This window comes from Ascaphus truei, chromosome 15, assembly GCF_040206685.1.
Source record: "Ascaphus truei isolate aAscTru1 chromosome 15, aAscTru1.hap1, whole genome shotgun sequence".
Lineage (NCBI taxonomy): Eukaryota > Metazoa > Chordata > Amphibia > Anura > Ascaphidae > Ascaphus > Ascaphus truei.
In genome coordinates this window covers 42639613-42658341 of record NC_134497.1, presented here as the reverse complement: position 1 = coordinate 42658341, position 18729 = coordinate 42639613, and the positions used below count along the sequence as shown (strand labels likewise).

The following is an 18729-nucleotide window of genomic DNA, read 5'->3' as shown; positions in this document are numbered from 1 at the left end:
TCTTTGATGGTCCTGAGAGAGTGTGAACCTGATATGGCAGGTGAGGCATATCAGAGATTGCAGTTGGAAAGTAAGGAAGACGCAGTAACGTCTGGGGAGGTACTTTCAACAAAGCGGAGGTTCCCTATGTGACGATAGCTTCCACAGGCTTATTAATATTACACAAAAAATAATTGGGTTTGAACTGAACGAGGCTTAAGATATAATAAATTGTATTTATTCCTTAGAATAAAGGTGAACACAACAGATAATGCAGTAACAAACAAGAAGTACACTTACATTAGGGTTGGGGAATGAGAAGTATGATGTAGCATTTCTCTCAGCAGTCAGGAAATCATTCAGGTGATGTCAGATAACCATATCAGCAAACGAAAACGAATGAAGACTTTGCATGAAGACCAAAAATGAAGACAAAGGATAGATGGGGAACAGCAGGTTATAAACCTTTTCTCCCTCTATCTGTAACATTAAAAACCTGTGATTGGTTTGCAATTATCTCCAGCCAGTCTTGGATGGGGGAACACATTTTAGGACAGGCCCCCCTGCTTGCTGGCACATGTGCAGTAGAACTCTGGGGTCTCCTTTCTGAGGCCCCACATGTGCAAATGGAATGCCAGGCCAGCTACCCCTCCGGATCTTGGACAAGATAACCTGTGTTGGACAGTGATAAGTGGGACACTTAAAAACTGCTATGGTATGTGCCTCCCCCATACTCACAGACAGGGAGGGTAATAAAACCTTTTGAACAAAACTTAAGTTCTAGCCATTGGGACTCTAGGGCCATCTGTCATCCTGATAGCTTCAGAGACATTCCTTTGCTTTGTCCATACCTGGAGACACAGTATTAACGGACTATTAACCCTTGTGCTCCCGGATGGATTCTAGTGTGTGGGTGCAGAAACTGAGGTACAATAACAGAGGGGCCACAGGAAAATACACATTTACAGGTTATAACAGGGGTGAAATCACATTTCTGGACCTCAGTCCAGTTAACCCCTCGTCTCCCTGGTGGGGTCAGGGGTGGCCAAATGGGGTGCAACCCCTTTAATACCAGGCCACCCCCTTTCTCCCTCTACACCTCCCCTTCTTAATGCGTGTCCTGTGGCCCACTGGCCCTAACGGGAAGTGGGGCACTGCTGGCACCATTAATGAATTCAGCCTCAGAGGGATAGTCCTGGCGTGAAAGTCCATCAGCATTGCTGTTTTCACTGCCCTTTTTGTGCTGAATGGTAAATTCAAATTCTTGCAACGCCAAGCTCCATCTCAGCAGTTTGGCATTTTCCCCTGATACCCTCTGTAGCCAACTCAGGGGGTTGTGGTCTGTAATGACCGTGAAAGCCCTCCCATAGACATAGGGCTGGAGCTTTTTGAGTGCCCACACAATGGCCAGGCACTCCTTTTCAATGGTGGCATATGCCACCTCCCTGGGGAGCAGTTTGCGACTGAGATACACCACAGGGTGCTCTTTGCCGTCGTCCCCCACCTGGCTCAACACAGCCCCCACACCAAAGTCTGAGGCATCAGTCTGAATAAGAAAACGCTTGGTATAGTCTGGGGCAGCCAGGATGGGGGCCTCAGCAAGCGCAGTTTTAAGGGCCACGGCGCTGTACTGTGGGACAAATTTCCTATAGTACCCTGCGGTGCCCAAAAATGCCATGACCTGTTTCTTGGTTTTTGGAACAGGCCACTGAACTATGGCTTCTACCTTGGCTGGCTCTGGTTTGAGATGCCCTCCACCCACCCTGTGCCCTAAGTACAGGACTTCTGCCATCCCTACCATACACTTAGTGGGTTTTAAGGTAAGCCCAGCCTCCCTGATCCTATCCAGCACCGCAGCTACATGTCCTATGTGGGATTCCCAGGAATTACTAAAGACAGCAATGTCATCTAAGTAAGCCCTGGCATAGCTCTGCATCCCTTCCAGTAACCTATTGACCAGGCGTTGGAAGGTAGCCGGGGCATTCTTCATCCCAAATGGCATCACTAAGAACTCGTAGAGGCCACTTGGAGTGATGAATGCTGACTTCTCCCTAGCCTCCAGGGTCAGGGGAATCTGCCAATAGCCTTTGCTCAGATCCATGGTGGTCAGATACTTTGCCCCCGCGAGTTCATCTAGTAACTCATCCATGCGGGGCATGGGGTAAGCATCTGACACCGTCCCAGCGTTGAGCAACCGGTAGTCCACACAAAACCTGGTGGTTTTGTCCTTCTTAGGCACTAGGACTACTGGACTTGCCCAAGGGCTCTGGGATGGAGTAATTACCCCTAGGGTCAGCATCTCCTCAATCTCTCTCTCCATACTTGTCTTGACCTCTGCTGACACTCTATAAGCGTGCTTATGCAGAGGCTGCAGGTCCCCTGTGTGTACTGGGTGTTTGGTGAGATGTGTGGTCCCTGGCATGTCAGTGAAGAGGGCACTATACTGAGCTAGCATGTCCCTGGCTTCTCCCTTCTGCCTAGCACTCAACTGGGCCAGATCTCTACCTGCTCAACAGTGTTTCCTTGCTTTGCCTCCCCTAGGAGATCAGGCAGAGCATTGCTCGCCGGATCCTCCAGCAGTGGGCTACAAATGGCCATTACTGCTCCCATACTCGGTGCTCTGTACTCTTTCAGCATATTAACATGATATGTCTTATGCCTCTCAGGCTCTACCTGTACAACATAGTTGCACTCATTAACCTTTCGGATAACCGGGTACGGTCCCGATCAGGCAGCCATCAGCTTGTTCTCCCGAGTGGGTTTGAGAACAAGCACCTGCTGTCCTGGGATGAATTCTCTGCTACGGGCCTGCTGGTCATACCATTGCTTCTGCTTGGTCTGAGCAGCCCTGAGGTGGTCCTGGGCCACCCCCATAAGCATCTCTAACCGGTCTCTGAGATCTACTACATACTGGATCACTGAAGCATCAGTAGCAGTAGTCTCCCCCTCCCATCCCTCACGGAAGAGGTCCAGAGGTCCACGTACCCTGCGGCCATATAGTAGCTCGAAGGGGGAGAAGCCTGTAGATTCTTGCGGTACCTCTCGGTATGCAAACAGCAAGTGCTGCAGGTGAATCTCCCAGTCTTTCCCCTCCGCCTCTATAAAGGTCCGAAGCATCTGCTTCAGGGTACCATTAAACCTCTCACATAATCCGTTTGTTTGGGGATGGTAAGGGGTAGTGCGCTGGTGCTGTACACCGCAGGCATCCCAGAGACAATGTAACAGTTCACTCATGAACTGCGACCCCTGATCGGTTAGGATCTCACTAGGGAAACCTACCCTAGCAAAAATGTTCAGCAAAGCTGCTGCCACTGTCTTGGCACTTATGGTGCCTAGCGCTACCGCCTCAGGGTACCGGGTGGCAAAATCCACCACGGTGAGGATGTAGCGCTTCCCTGACCTGCTAGGAATCATGAGGGGTCCTATCAGGTCCATCGCTACCTTCTGGAAGGGTTCCCCTATTATCGGTAGGGGTCTCAGGGGTGCCTTCACACGGTCGCCCGCCTTACCTACTCGCTGGCAGGCATCACAGGAGCGGCAGAAATCAGCCGCATCCCTGGATGCCCCCGGCCAGAAGTAACGCTGCAATAACCGGGCTCGCGTTCTGGTGACCCCCTGATGTCCCGCTAACGGAATAGAGTGAGCTACCCGTAACAATTGCTGTCGGTACCCCTGGGGCACTACTAGCTGTCGCTTACCGGTCAATCCCTTCTCTATTCCCGGGTTCCCTTCTCTGTATAGGAGTCCCTTATGCCATAGGCAGCGCTCATTGCCCTCCCCTGCCTGAGATTCGGACGCCCGAAGTCTCACGCCGGCCAGGGTAGGGTCTGCCTTCACTGCCTCCCTAAACTGGGCTCCTAAATCTGCCCCCCCCCCAGTCATGTCATTGTCAGGGGAAGAGGACACGGTAAGTGGGAACAGTAAGTCAGCCTGTGGTTGCAACTGATCCTGGCTTACCTCCCCGGGCTCCTCTGTGCCCTCCGCTAACGTTGGTCCCAAAGGCTGGGGGACTGGGGTGGCCACCACCGGCATTGCCGCGGTCTGGCTCCGGGTAACCGCCGCCACTGCAGCGGGCTGGGGCACACGGTCGTAGGTGCAGGTCATCGGTCCCAGGTCATTGCCCAAAAGAATTTCAGCATCCAAACCTGGTAAAACCCCCACCTCCCGCACACCCTTGCCCACCCCCCAATCCAAAAAAATGCGGGCCACCTGCAGGAAACGTGGCTCTCCGTCAGCCACAGTGATCTGCATCCCAGGGCCTGGGATCAATTTCTCTGGCCGGACCATATCAGGTCGGACCAGGGTCACTGCAGCTCCTGAATCAAGCAAGCCAAAGGCCAGACGGGTGAAAGAGGCATGTTTGCGCTACCGCAATAGTCTTGGAGACAGGGATGGCTGGGCAGGCAGGGAGAGCTGACAGGTTTTGTATACAACAACCAGCCAATCGCCGGTAAGGTACATTGGCTGGTTGTTGTATACTGGGTACCACATACAGTACAGCACCAGTATCTGTACCTGTTCATACAGTACAGCACCAGTATCTGTACCTGTTCATACAGTACAACACCAGTATCTGTACCTGTTCATACAGTACAACACCAGTATCTGTACCTGTTCATACAGTACAGCACCAGTATCTGTACCTGTTCATACAGTACAACACCAGTATCTGTACCTGTTCATACAGTACAACACCAGTATCTGTACCTGTTCATACAGTACAACACCAGTATCTGTACCTGTTCATACAGTACAGCACCAGTATCTGTACCTGTTCATACAGTACAACACCAGTATCTGTACCTGTTCATACAGTACAACACCAGTATCTGTACCTGTTCATACAGTATAGCACCAGTATCTGTACCTGTTCATACAGTATAGCACCAGTATCTGTACCTGTTCATACAGTATAGCACCAGTACATACAGTACAGTATACAAATGTCCAACAGTCAAAGCCCCATCATGGCTCCACCAGCAAGAAGAAAGAAATATGAAGCCAGTTTCAAACGTAAAGTTGTAAACTTTGCCATGGAACATAATAACTGCGCTGCTGCAAGACAATATGGAGTAACAGAAAAGATGGTTCGGGACTGGAAAGCAAATGAAAAAGCATTAAAGAGTATGCCAAGGAGTAAGTGTGCATTAAGAAGAGGCACCCCACATTGGCCAGAACTCGAAAAACATGTAGCAGACATGGTGAATGAGCATCGCCAAAACGGTTATGTGGTGACACGAAATAAAATACGTTTGTTTGCACTTCAGTGGGCCAAATCTAACACAGATCACAGCAACAGATTTAAGGCCACTGTATCCTGGTGTACTAGATTCATGGGAAGGCATAATATGGTACTGAGGCAAAAGACTAAAATTGCCCAAAAATTACCTGCAGATCTTGATAGCAAAGTAAGTAGTTTCCATCGATACGTAATACAACAGCGCACTAAACATGGCTATGCGCTAAGTAGTATTGGAAATATGGATGAAACTCCAATGAATTTTGATATGGTTGGAAATAAAACTGTCCATCAAAAAGGTGTAAAAACGATTTTAATTAAATCAACAGGACATGAGAAGTCCAGTTTTACAGTGGTACTAGGATGCACAGCTGATGGCACCAAACTGAGACCAATGATTATTTTTAAAAGAAAAACAATGCCGAAACTCAAGTTCCCTGTTGGTTGTTTTGTACATGTGAATGAAAAAGGCTGGATGGATGAAGAAGGGGTAAAGCTATGGCTTGATAATGTATGGAGCAGGCGACCAGGTGCACTTATTCAAAAACGTAGTCTATTGGTGTGGGATATGTTCAGGGCTCATTTAACTCCCAGCACCAAGCAAAGGCTTGCAAGACTAAACACAGATGCGGCAGTTATTCCTGCAGGATTGACATCGTTGGTACAGCCACTGGATGTGTGCCTAAACAAGCCATTTAAAGATCGCATTGGAGAACAGTGGAATGAATGGATGGTTAGCGGCGAAAAGTCATTCACAAAAGGAGGAAACATGCGTGCTCCACAGTTGGATGTTTTGTGCAAGTTTGTCATAAAAGCCTGGAATGATATTGATGCAGAAACAGTAATCATGTCTTTCAAGAAGTGTGGCATATCAAATTCATTAGATGGTATGGAGGACGACTACTTGTGGCAAGATGAAGAGGAAGCCGAAGCTGAGACCACACCATCTGATACGGAATTCGATCCATACGATGACTGCCTTGCAAATGTATCACAATATGTCATTGATGTACTTATGGTATCAGATGACGAACAGGAGGATTTTGAAGGCTTTTAAAGGGAAACTGTCACGCCAGCAAAACCTGTAAAAATACCGTAGCTTGCAGTTAATGGGCGTTGCTAACTCGCCAGGGACTTGCCCGGCACTTGCTCTCTCTATTGTTTGTTATCTTCCTCCTATCATCATCAGTTCCAGTTTGGTGCTATTGAATCCATAAGAAGCCATCCCAGAGGAGGAGATAGAGAATCTCTCCTCAATTGTCGTCAAATGCACTGGATTTATACCCTTGGGACATTAGTTCCCAGGGGTATGAACATTGATTGGGAGATAAAACATTTTTTTAAATGACTCCACTGTTGCCAAGATATATTTCCTTTGCATTTTTAAATAAATACATTATTATATGGTTATCGTTCTCACAATTGGGTATGAATCTTTAGTCATCTTCTACTTAGTCTCCTATTGCCTTTATCCATGATCCTATTTATTAATAGATATCATTTGATGGTGATTCTTTTCTTTATAGATCTAATAGTATGCCAGTAGACATCATAAATATATACTATATCCCTTATATCCCTTATTGGAGACTTATTTAATACTGATATGCACTATGACATAGATGGTTCCAAATTGTGAGTCCAATATATATGATTATATTCATCTTCATCATTACCTCTGTTACCCCTGATCTTCTGCGGTTTTGCAAGACATATTCCATATTTTTATTATTTAATCTCTGTTAGTATTTAGATATATATAGTACTGGATAGATTATATACACATTCATATATCTGGCAGACCAATGAATATTTGTCTCGTTTAATTACCATCTATATTCTAATCCTTGTAATTTCATTCTAGGTTGCTCGTTGTTTTTAATTATTTTCTCACTTACATCCTATTCGTCTTTTTTGAATTAGAAGTTTATTATGTTTTTTTGTCTGTTTGTTTTTAGCAGCCGCTATATGTGGACACTCGATCCAGAGATATGTGACTCCGTGCCTACTTTCCATTGGTTATTTGCATCTGCCAATCGGGTTGTAGTTTGCCGGTTTCGCGCCATTGCGATCACGCGATGACAAATCACGTATCAGATGGAGGCAGGGGTAAGCCTATATGAGTGGCGACAGAGACGCGAGGTAAAATTACTCTTTGACAAAGGGCCCCTGCCCGAAACGCGTTAGAGATTTGACCTTTTTGTGTACCAAGATGTTCACCATGGACTAAAAGTTGTTTTTAACCTTTAAATTGGTGTTTAGCCCCCATCCTTTATGCTGTGCTCCGCTACTCTTCGTTGAAGAATCCTCCTGAGGTTACAGCAGGACCTGTGTTAAGAGGGGTTATGACAATAGCCTTGGTAGCAATAGAGAGAACCAATTGGTACATAAGCCTAAATACAGAGGCCAACGTAAGTTTAAGTTTGTGAGCACTTTTAGTCAACAGTGTCCCGACCTGAGGAGGATTCTTGCTAAACACTGGGGCATCTTAATGATGGACCACGATCTTAAAAACTCGTTGGGGGAACATATCAATCTAACTAGCCTCAGATCACCCACCCTGCGGGAACGCCTAGTCCATAGCCATTATGTTCCCCGGGTCGGGACCACTTTTCTTTCTACCTTTAGGAAGACAGGATTTTTTAAATGTGGAAGTTGCTTCGCATGTAAATTTATGCGTCAGACCAATACCTTTACTGATGCATCAGGCACACGTACCTATAAGATCTTCAATTTCCTGAATTGCAAAAGCAAAGGCGTTATTTATCACCTCTCCTGCCCTTGTGGTCTTGTCTATATTGGCATGACCACAAGGGAGATACGCTTTAGGATCTTGGAACACAGTCGGAACATCAAAAATGCACAGCGAGACCTAGACTCTTTTTAAAAAATCACTTCGGTGGCCAGGCACTTTTTACAGCATCATGGTTCTGACCCGGCTGTCCTCTTGGCATTTTCCATTGACAGGGTCTCCCTGGGCATCCGTGGTGGTGACCTAGAGGGGGCACTGTTAATAAGGGAATGCAGGTGGTTAGTCCAGTTAGGAATCATGATGCCTGCTGGCCTCAATGACTACTTGAGTTTTGCAATGTATCTGCAATTCCGTATACGTGTTTTGCTAACCCCTTTCCCCTCTCCCTTTCTTTCATGTCTGTTTACGGTTATCACCACATCTCCATTCCCTTCATCCATAGCGGTACCACCTCTGAACCAGAAGATCTGGATATGCAGCTACAGCAGATGTCTATTTACAAGACGGATTTCATTTCTCATCATCCTTGGACAAAAGATCTCCCCAAGTGATCACATGGATTGGAGGAAACCTTTTTTATGGCAGTCTAAGACAATTGGTTTCATGACATTATAGCAAGACAATGAACTTTAATGATGGACTTTATACACTAATGTTTGCTATCTTTATCAGGTGCTATAATAGCATACATATACAGGAATATCTTTCTGGCATTAATTATCTTTAATTTGCTGTAATATGTGCCTTAAGCATGTCCCATAGTGTGTTGTGTGAAATCAGCATGCTGCTGATAATGCTGCCTGTCCTTGTTATTGCCAGTACTTGTTCCTCTATGAGTGGAGCCTTCCCATGGCTATTTCCCTTAGCTTTGTTTACCACCATGATCATGCTGTGACGCGGTCACGCGTTGCTATGGCAACGACGTTGTCGCTGTGATTACGCGCCCCTTTATACATTGGTGGACAGCTTTGCATGGAGGGAGAGGTTATCGGCTGCTACCTGTGAGTAGAATCAGCTGGTTTTTGGCGCGATTTTATCAATTAATGTGTGTATATAGAGTCTGTGTTCCCCTATCATGCCAGCACTCCCAGTTGAAGACCAGCTAGGCCGAAACGCGTAGGAGTGGGAGCTTGGCAGGGGGACCCATATTCCTTCACTTTCTGTTAATAGGGACCACTTACAGGACTCAACACTATTCCTGTTCAATGGTGATATATTTGGACTTTGCAAATTGGATTTTTTTGGACTGTATACTTTTTTCATGCACAGCTACCACAGGCTTTTGAAGTGATATATGCTCATTCATAGCTTTATAGGTAATGCTTATTACCCCAGCTTCTTGTATCTGGCAGGCAGCTTTTATTATCTGCTTCTGTTTCTTTGCATGTTGTGATTTTCTTGCATGTCCTTTTCACCTTGGCAGCACTAAGGTGCTAACTATTCATTTTGCACGTGCAATTACACAAATATAGTTAGTCTTTCAACCACTTCATTGTTTGCCTACAGTTCATGCATTGTTTGTCATTTAGACCCCTGTGTGGGTTTTTTGACTTTGTGTCTTATATTGTTGACACAATTTTCAGTCCATTTCTTTTGCATTATAGCCCATTCCCTCCAGAATTTAGGTTTATGTCCCCCTCCATTTTATTTTCTTTCTTCCCTGTTTTTATTTATCATAATAAACTCTGTTACTTATCTGGTATACCTGTGTGCTCCCTATAGGGAATTTTTTGCTGTTGTCATATATAAAAATATATATATATATACACACATATACACATACGAGAACGCGAACTCCTACCTCTGAGCTGTGATCTCGCCTCTCTCTGCTGCAGTCTCAGGTTCACTTTCCCGGAAGTAGAGACACTGACTACATCCAGGTCACAGCTCTGTGTCCTACTGCGCATGCTCACACTAAGGGGATCATGGGAGTTGTAGTTTTTAAACTTCAAAACGGATCATGTGTCACATGCTGTGCAGATTAGAAACAAGACAGTAACATTTCCCAGGCACTGTGCTAGGGGAAGATAGTTTCTGCTGCATGTAGCTGTGTATACTCCTCTTGGTCCTTAATATATCTCAGTAAAGCTGCTTCAGTTCCTTCCTTTTGGCTGATGTTGACATGAAGGAGATAACCTGGATATAACATAACCCCTGAGGCTGTAATACGTAAAATAAACAAACACGCACACACACACACGTTCTCGACAGGGCTGCTGGTTTTGTCTTTGAAATGCAGATTGTCCTGATTTTATCATTTAATTTATTTGCCAAGTTAATGTAGCCCCGAGGTGAATTTTTACTTTCTGGCCCCCCTCGGTGAAGGCCGTGTGGTAGCGGGTGCCGCCGGAGGCTGCGACGGACCCGCCGGCACTTCGCGAGGGTGGGGGCCAGAGCAGGGAGCAGCGCGAGTTGTTGCGGCGCAGGCCGGTTGCCGGGGACGCGATCGGGCCGTCGCTAAGGCCGCGATCGCGTTGCCACCGGCTGGGCGGCTTAAGCAGAGGGCGCCGCCATTGCGCGTTAGCTCGCGCATGCGCAGTAGGCGCAAAGTGCAGGGAAGGCCCCAGAGAGATCGCGCGAGAGTAGGACAGAGTAGAGGGAGTTGGTGGCGGCCATTAGGGGTTTGCGCATGCGCAGGGCAAGTGCGCACGCGGCCCCAATGCTTTAGGCAGCCCCTGGGAACTACAATTCCCTGGAGGCTTAGGGAGACAGGCATCAGGTGCCTGAGTGTGGCCAATAGGGCTGGAGGAAGCTCAGCCCGGGAATATAGATACATTTCCCGGGCTTTGCATGCGTCAGTCAGGCAGAGGAGAAGGAAGGAGTAGGAAGGGTGCAGGGAGCGCGTGGCTCCTGTATCAGGTAAGGGTTCTCCCTAGATCCCCAGGCAGGCCCCAATTCCCGGTAAGGGCAGGGGGTAACTGAAGAGGGACGGCCATAGCTAGGGAGGTGACCCTTAGGTGAGGAAGGTGCAAGTTTGGCAGTGCCACAGCGGAGAGGGCTGTGGGCACTGGCAAAGAGGCACAGTGTGCATGCAGTGGATTTGCTGCGGGATCCAGGTGGCTGTGTGTGATTGCAGCTGTCTGTGTGTATTGTCGCTGCATGTGCTGGGCGCAGTGCGTGCAGTGTGTGTGAAGCGTGTGTGAATCCCTGCAGGCTGACAGTGTGAGCTGTGTGTCGGCTGCAGGTGAGTTAGGCTGTTAGGATTAGCCAGATACAGATAGGGCTGGGTAGCTAGGGGAAGGGGGGCAGGTTATTGTCCACAGGCCCTAGGAGTTTTCCCCAAGCCACCCCAGGTTGCGGTTCCTCAGGGACAGGCCCTAGGTTAGGGTTGCTGTCACTCTAGAAGTAGTTGTGATAGAAAGCGAATAGCTGCGGTTGCTGTTCCCATGCGGTTGGTGTTGCCGTGATCCGGTTGGAGTTCCCGGGAAGCGGTGGGACCCTCGTTGGGGTCCACGGCGGAAGTACCTGAATAAGGATCAGACGGACGTCTGACCCTTTGAGAAGTGTGTGGCGGTCCCGAGCATCGGAGTGCTCGGAAGGTACCTCTGAAATATAAGTGCACCAACTGGGCCCTAGCTTAATATAGTGACTGCGCAGTCACCCACGACCTTTCGTAGGAGTACGAGACATTGGGTGTGGGGGATCACAGGACACTGGGTGGGGAACACCAGACATTGGGCTGAGGTGATGCGGGTAGAGCATCAGGTGATGTCATGTTATGTTATGTTATGTAAGGAGGTTATGTGTGTGTGTTAAGTAAAGTGTTAGTTTGGTTTATCATCTACGTGTGTTATTGTATTTCTTACTCAGGGCTATCTTTCCTAACGGGGGATCCTGGGTAAGTGGAGGCGCTGCACCAGGTATGGTAAGGGTTTCCCCAGGCTCCCAGCTAGCGGAGGCTCAGATCTCCTGGAGCCACAGGTGTTAGGCAGTACCAGTAACCCTTTAGGAGCAGGTGTGTTGCCGGGAAAGGGACCGGTTAGACCACGAGGGGCCAATGTGAGATTGGGTGCCCCCCCCCGCTCCCTCACACAGAGCCCCCCCCGCTCCCTCAGACAGAGCCCCCCTGCTCCCTCACACAGAGCCCCCCCCCTGCTCCCTCACACAGAGCCCCCCCCCTGCTCCCTCACACAGAGCCCCCCCCTGCCCCCTCACACAGAGCCCCCCCTGCCCCCTCACACAGAGCCCCCCCGCTCCCTCACACAGAGCCGCCTCCCTGCTCCCTCACACAGAGCCCCCCCTGCTCCCTCACACAGAGCCCCCCCTGCTCCCTCACACAGAGCCCCCCCTGCTCCCTCACACAGAGCCCCCCCTGCTCCCTCACACAGAGCACCCCCCTGCTCCCTCACACAGAGCCCCCCCTACTCCCTCACACAGAGCTCCCTCCCTGCTCCCTCACACAGAGCCCCCCCTGCTCCCTCACAGAGCCCCCCCGCTCCCCACACAGGGCCCCCCCGCTCCCCACACCGAACCACTCCCCACAGAGCCCCCCCCCCGAACCCCCCCCACTCCCCACAGAGCCCCCCCCCCCCCACTCCCCACTCCCCACCGGTCCCTCCCGCGGCTCACACACTGCCTCCCTCCAGTACGCTGCTTCCTGCTCCACGTGTGCGCGCACGCCGGTCCCCTTCTTCAAGGGCTGTCCCTAGGGGTATGCCCGGTCACGCGCCCGCAAGCACAGCTACACAGAGGCGGGGCCACACGGAGGCGCACCAGCCTCTTAAAGGCACAGCACCCCAAACTATTGCTGCACTCAAATGCAGCCTAACTACTGGGCTTTATTGCTCCTCCCCTGGGAGTCATTCTGGACCTATCCCTGCCACAGCCTGGCCCTTCCACACACCCCCACCTTACTACCCTGCCATTGGATCCTCTCTCCTACATATACCCTGCAGTTTCACTAACTTGTCGGCTGAGCATAGAACCAGTTGTTCTTCTTACTCTCTGACTTCCCAGTCTTGTTTTGTCTTGCAGTCTTCCCGTGTTTCAAACCGGCTTCCATAACGACTCTCCGCTCCTCCGGCATCCCGAACTTGGCATCCGGCAATACGACTCTCCGCACCTCTGGAATCCCGAACTCGGCAAATGGTAAAGCGATTACGTCCCTCTCTCTACCCCGGACTTGGCTAACAGCACCCACTACCATCTGTACCTCTCCTGCCCCGACTCAGGATTCCCAGACCAGTCTACACTCAAGACGTGCCCTCGTGGCTGTGGGTGGCGTTATATCCATTCCCACCTCAGCACCGTGGTCCCGCCTCGTTTGTGGTGAGCTCGCCCTGACATTATGCTCAGCCCAACAAACATGGACCCCGCTGAGGTGGAGCGTACTTTAACTTCCTATTCCAATCTCTTCGCCAGGCTAGAGACTTATCTGGAACAAAATGATAGGCGGATGGATTTGCTTCAGCAGAGCCTTCATTCCCTTACCGTTCAAGCCTGAGCGTCCAGTCTGGGACCTGTGCCAATGGCCGCGACGTCCTCTGCAACAGTCTTCGCATCTCCGTCTGCTATGGAACCCCGAATTCCTGCCCCCAACCGCTACGCTGGGGACCCCCAAGGATGTAGGGGCTTTCTTAATCAATGTTTCATCCAATTCCAACTTTCACCCTCTCGTTTTGTCTCCTCAACTTCTAAGGTCGCCTATATCGTGGCTCTTCTCTCCGACGAGGCACTGGCCTGGGCCTCCTCCATTTGGGAACAACAATCGCCCATCACACAGGACATCAACCGCTTCGCCCGTGAGTTTCGAAGGGTCTTTGACACCCCTAGACGGCAGTTAACGGCAGCTTCCTCTCTCCACCACATAACCCAGGCAGATCGCTCCGTCGCCCGGTACGCTGTGGAGTTCCGCACCCTTGCTGCCGAGACGGGATGGAACAATGAAGCACTATCTTCGGCGTTCTGGCAGGGCCTGTCGGAGTCCCTAAAGGATGAGCTTGCGGTATGGGAACGTCCCTCAGACCTACAGGATTTGATCGACCTTTGCATTCGGGTGGACCAGCGTCTGCAGGAGCGGAGGACTGAACGCTCTCGTTATCGTCAACGGGTTTCAAGGCCTCTCGCCCCATCGTTCGTGCCTCCAGCACCTCCCCCTGTGGACGTCCCGGAACCAATGCAATTGGGAGGGAATAAGCTGTCTCCTGCCGAGAAACAACGCCGGCGCAGTGCAGGTCTCTGCATGTACTGTGGCAATTCCGGACACTTGGTGCCCCAGTGTCCCTACAAGCCGGGAAACGCCAAATCCCAATGAGATCCCGGGGAGTCTCGTTGGGAACACTACCTCTCTCCCCCATCATCAAGGATGTCCTTCCCACCAGGATCCTTCTGCCCGTGACGCTGTCTGGAGAGGGGTTTCATACTCAAGCACTGGCATTTCTGGACTCTGGCTCTGCAGGCAATTTCATCGATCAAGCCTTTGCTACACGGAACAATATCCCACTTACCAGCAAGGGGAGTCCAGTGGGTCTGGAGGCCATTGATGGTCGACCTCTACAGCCGGCCTTCATCACGTTACAGACAGTGCCTCTCCTACTGCAGTTCATCGGGGCTCATACGGAGACCATTACCCTCGATGTCATCCACACTCCCTCCGTCGAGTTGATTCTGGGCCTTCCTTGGCTTCAACTTCATAACCCTCACATCGACTGGACCAACCAGGAACCCATCCAGTGGGGTGCTCAATGTGCCAGGACCTGTTCCAGGCGGTGCCAGAAGGTTGGAGGTTTGCGTACCCTGCCAGAGGGTATATTTAGAATTCCGCGATGTGTTCGACAAAGCACGATCCGAGGTACTACCCCCGCATCGACCTTTCGACTGTCCGATCGACCTCCTGCCAGGGGCAGTTCTTCCCAGGGGGCGATCCTACCCATTCTCTCTCCCAGAGACTAAGGCCATGAACACTTACATTGCAGAGAATTTGGAGAGGGGTTTCATCCGAAAATTTTCTTCCCCAGTTGGAGCAGGCTTCTTTTTTGTAAAGAAAAAGGACGGGTCCCTTCGTCCATGCATCGATTACCGAGGCTTGAATAACATCACGCGCAAAAAACGCTACCCGCTGCCCTTGATTTCGGAGCTGTTCGACCGCCTGCAAGGAGCAACCATTTTTTCCAAACTGGACTTAAGGGGCGCCTACAATTTGGTTAGGATACGCGAGGGGGACGAATGGAAGACTGCATTTAACACCCATGACGGCCATTATGAATACCTGGTCATGCCGTTTGGCCTCTGCAACGCACCAGCAGTCTTTCAGGACTTTGTCAATGAAATTTTCCAGGACATTCTTAACAAATTTCTTATCGTTTACCTAGACGACATCCTAATCTTTTCCAAGTCCGTCCAAGAACACATTAAACACGTTCAGCAGGTGCTGTTACGCCTCCGGGAGACTTTTTAATATGGTACCGGATCCGGATATGGACAAGTCCATCCACTCAGAGCAATCACAGTCTGCTATGATATATAGTGTAGCAAAGAAATTTAGACTGTTACTTAAAGAATATGGTTTGTGGGATGCCTGGCGTAGCTCACATAAAGGACTGAGCGATTATTCTTTTTATTCGCCCCCACTTGATTCGTACTCCAGAATTGATAATAGATTTGTATCCCCAAATATCTTGGAAGTATTAGTCCATTCAGATATAGGGCCTATCATGAGGTTCAGACCACACCCCGGTGGAGATTTTGTTAGATCCCCCATTTGCCAGGACTCAATCATTCCATTGGAGGATGAACGACTCATTACTGCACTACCCAGAGATTAGTACACAAATTGGAGACTCGCTTAAAAATGATTTTCATATTAACAATGTGTAACAACCTGGGAGTCAGGCCACCCTCGGCGTGCTCCCCACTCACCTGCAGCCCCGCCGGGTCCTCCCGCGGCTCACAAACTGCCTCCTTCTGATATCTGGGAAAAGATCCGATCCGAGCAATCACAGTCGCCTATGGGGCTCAAGGTTCCGGAGGGAAGGCTCTACACTGCACCGCAACATCGCAAGAGAGTCCTTGATTGGTGCCATTCCGCTAAATTGGCAGGACACCCAGGGATACGGAAGACCAACGACCTTGTCCAGCGAACCTTCTGGTGGCCAACGATGTCGAAATACGTGGAAGAGTTCGTAAAGGCGTGAGGTACATGTGCTCGCAACAAAGTACCCCGGGTCAGACCAGCAGGCCTTCTTCTCCCATTACCCATTCCAGATCATTCTTGGAACCATATTTCTATGGATTTTATCGTGGAGCTCCCAACCTCCAGAGGGATGAATACTATTCTCGTGGTAATTGATCGTTTTTCCAAACAGACGCACCTCGTTCCATTAAGGGGCCTCCCAAATTCCTCCAGGCTTGCGGACGTTTTCATTCAGGAAATCTTTTGTCTCCATGGAGTGCCATCAACCATCGTTTCAGACCGAGGGTCTCAATTCGTGTCAAAATTTTGGCGAGCCTTTTCTTTAAAATTGGGCATTTCATTACAATTCTCCTCTGGATACCACCCACAGACCAATGGGCAGACGGAGAGAGCCAACCAAAACCTAGAACAATACCTTCGATGTTTCATTACCGATACACAGGATGACTGGATGGATCTGCTTCCTTGGGCCGAGTTTGCTCTCAACTACCTTCGTAATGACTCCACTCAAGAATCTCCCTTCTTTATAAATTTTGGCTTTCATCCTTCTCGCTTACCCTTCTCCCCCCTATCCTCGGGGGTTCCAGCGGTCGACAAACGTATCTCCCGCCTGAAAGACTTATGGAGGAGGATTCAGGAAAACTTAAAGGTGGCTACTGGGAGACAGAAACTCCAAGCAGAGCTCCTTCGACGCCAGGTTCCAGAATTCGCTCCAGGAGACAGGGTATGGCTTTCTTCCAGGATTATACGTCTAAAGGCTCCTACTATGAAGCTGGCACCCAAATTCCTCGGTCCCTTTCCCGTGCTCAGGAGGATTAATCCTGTGACTTATCGCCTACGCCTTCCACCCTCAATGAGAATTCACATATCCTTGCTAAAACCAGCATTTCAGAGTCCTCGCTTTTCCAAGACCACTTCTCCTCCACTCCCTCTGCTGATCCAAGGTCAACAGGAGTACGAGGTCCAGTCTATCCTGGATTCTAGGATCTCCAGAGGAGGAGTACAGTACCTGGTCCACTGGAGGGGGTTCGGGCTTGAGGAACGCTCGTGGGTTCCCCACCGAGATCTCCACGCGCCTCGACTCGTCCAGGCTTTCCATCGTAGGAATCCCTCCAAGCCATGTCCTGGACGCCCGGAGGTCGCCCCTGAAGGGGGGGTACTGTAACGACCGGGGAGTCACGCCGCCCTCAGCGTGCTCCCCACTCACCTGCTGCGCCGCCGGTCCTTCCCGCGGCTCACACACTGCCTCCCTCCAGGACGCCACTTCCTGCTCCATGTGGGCGCGCGCGCACGCCGGTCCCCTTCTTCAAGGGCTGTCCCTAGGGGTATGCCCGGTCATGCGCCCGCAAGCACAGCTGGGCTTTATTGCTCCTCCCCTGGGAGTCATTCTGGACCTATCCCTGCCACAGCCTGGCCCTTCCACACACCCCCACCTTACTACCCTGCCATTGGATCCTCTCTCCTACATATACCCTGCAGTTTCACTAACTCGTCGGCTGAGCATAGAACCAGTTGTTCTTCTTACTCTCTGCCTTCCCAGTCTTGTCTTGTCTTGTCTTGCAGTCTTCCCATGTACCGAACCGGCTTCCATAACGACTCTCCGCACCTCCGGCATCCCGAACTTGGCATCTGGCAATACGACTCTCCGCACCTCTGGAATCCCGAACTAGGCAAACGGTAAAGCGATTACGTCCCTCTCTCTACCCCGGACTTGGCTAACAGCACCCACTACCATCCGTACCTCTCCTGCCCCGACTCAGGATTCCCAGACCAGTCTACACTCAAGACGTGCCCTCGTGGCTGTGGGTGGCGTTATATCCATTCCCACCTCAGCACCGCGGTCCCGCCTCGTTTGTGGTGAGCTCGCCCTGACACAGGCTTGGACATTATTTGATCAAAGGATGTAACTAAGTCTCCTTTATCTCATAGATTTGCACATCATGTATATATTTATTTCACATATATTGTTAACCCATTAGGCAGAAGCGCAGGGATTCACTTTCCGTTTTTCACAATTGTATGGCCAATTTGTTTCGCCTAACTGCATGCTCCTTACATGGATGAAGCGCAGGTGATCATATATTTGTATAGCTTAGCCTTTAACCTGATGTTTTTGGTAGAAAGGCATACTTTGTCACCAGGATGATATGTTGGTTTATCACGATGATGCCAGTCAGCCTGTCTCTTTTGCGTGGTCACAGCTTTTTGAAGATTTTCCTGGATCTTCCCCCAAAGCTCCTGTAGATGCTGGATCTGCTTAGCCACGGCTGGGACTCTGGATGTGGCTCCTGAGAGGGAAGAGCTGAGGGATAAAAAAGGCTGGCAAGACAGAAAGGCTTCATTCTGGAATCTTGAGGCCACCTGGGATTTAAGTTTGATCCAGAACGATGTCGTCTAGGGAGTCAAAGGTAGTCGCCGATATGATGCGCAAAGACGGAAGAATGGGTTCTTCGCGGTTGTCCGCAGTGTCGTCGACAAGGAATTAAAGAGAAAGGGCATCTGCCTTCACATTTTTTAAACCTTGCAGGTAAGAGATAATAAAGTTAAAATGAGAAAAGAATAATGAACACCGCGTTAGTAGGGACCCCAATCGACGGGCGCCATCACTGTACATAAGGTTTTTGTTGT

The 18729-nt window shown here is 49.9% G+C and overlaps 1 protein-coding gene across 12 annotated transcripts in view; it reads right to left on the bottom strand.

The window, feature by feature from the left end:
- LOC142466871 (uncharacterized) overlaps positions 1–9877 on the bottom strand; it is a 52510-nt gene extending 42633 nt beyond the window's left edge. For 4 of the 12 annotated variants that reach the window (XM_075572419.1, XM_075572420.1, XM_075572418.1 and 1 more), the window contains exons 1-2: positions 9772–9833; positions 280–8225 (exon numbers count right to left, since the gene is read on the bottom strand). The gene's annotated coding sequence lies outside the window, so the exon portion shown is untranslated. Of the gene's footprint in view, positions 1–279; positions 8226–9771 lie in introns of all 12 variants that reach the window. The other 8 variants (XR_012788256.1, XR_012788258.1, XR_012788254.1 and 5 more) reach the window with 7 other exon arrangements.
- Positions 9878–18729: the final 8852 nt, after the last annotated feature.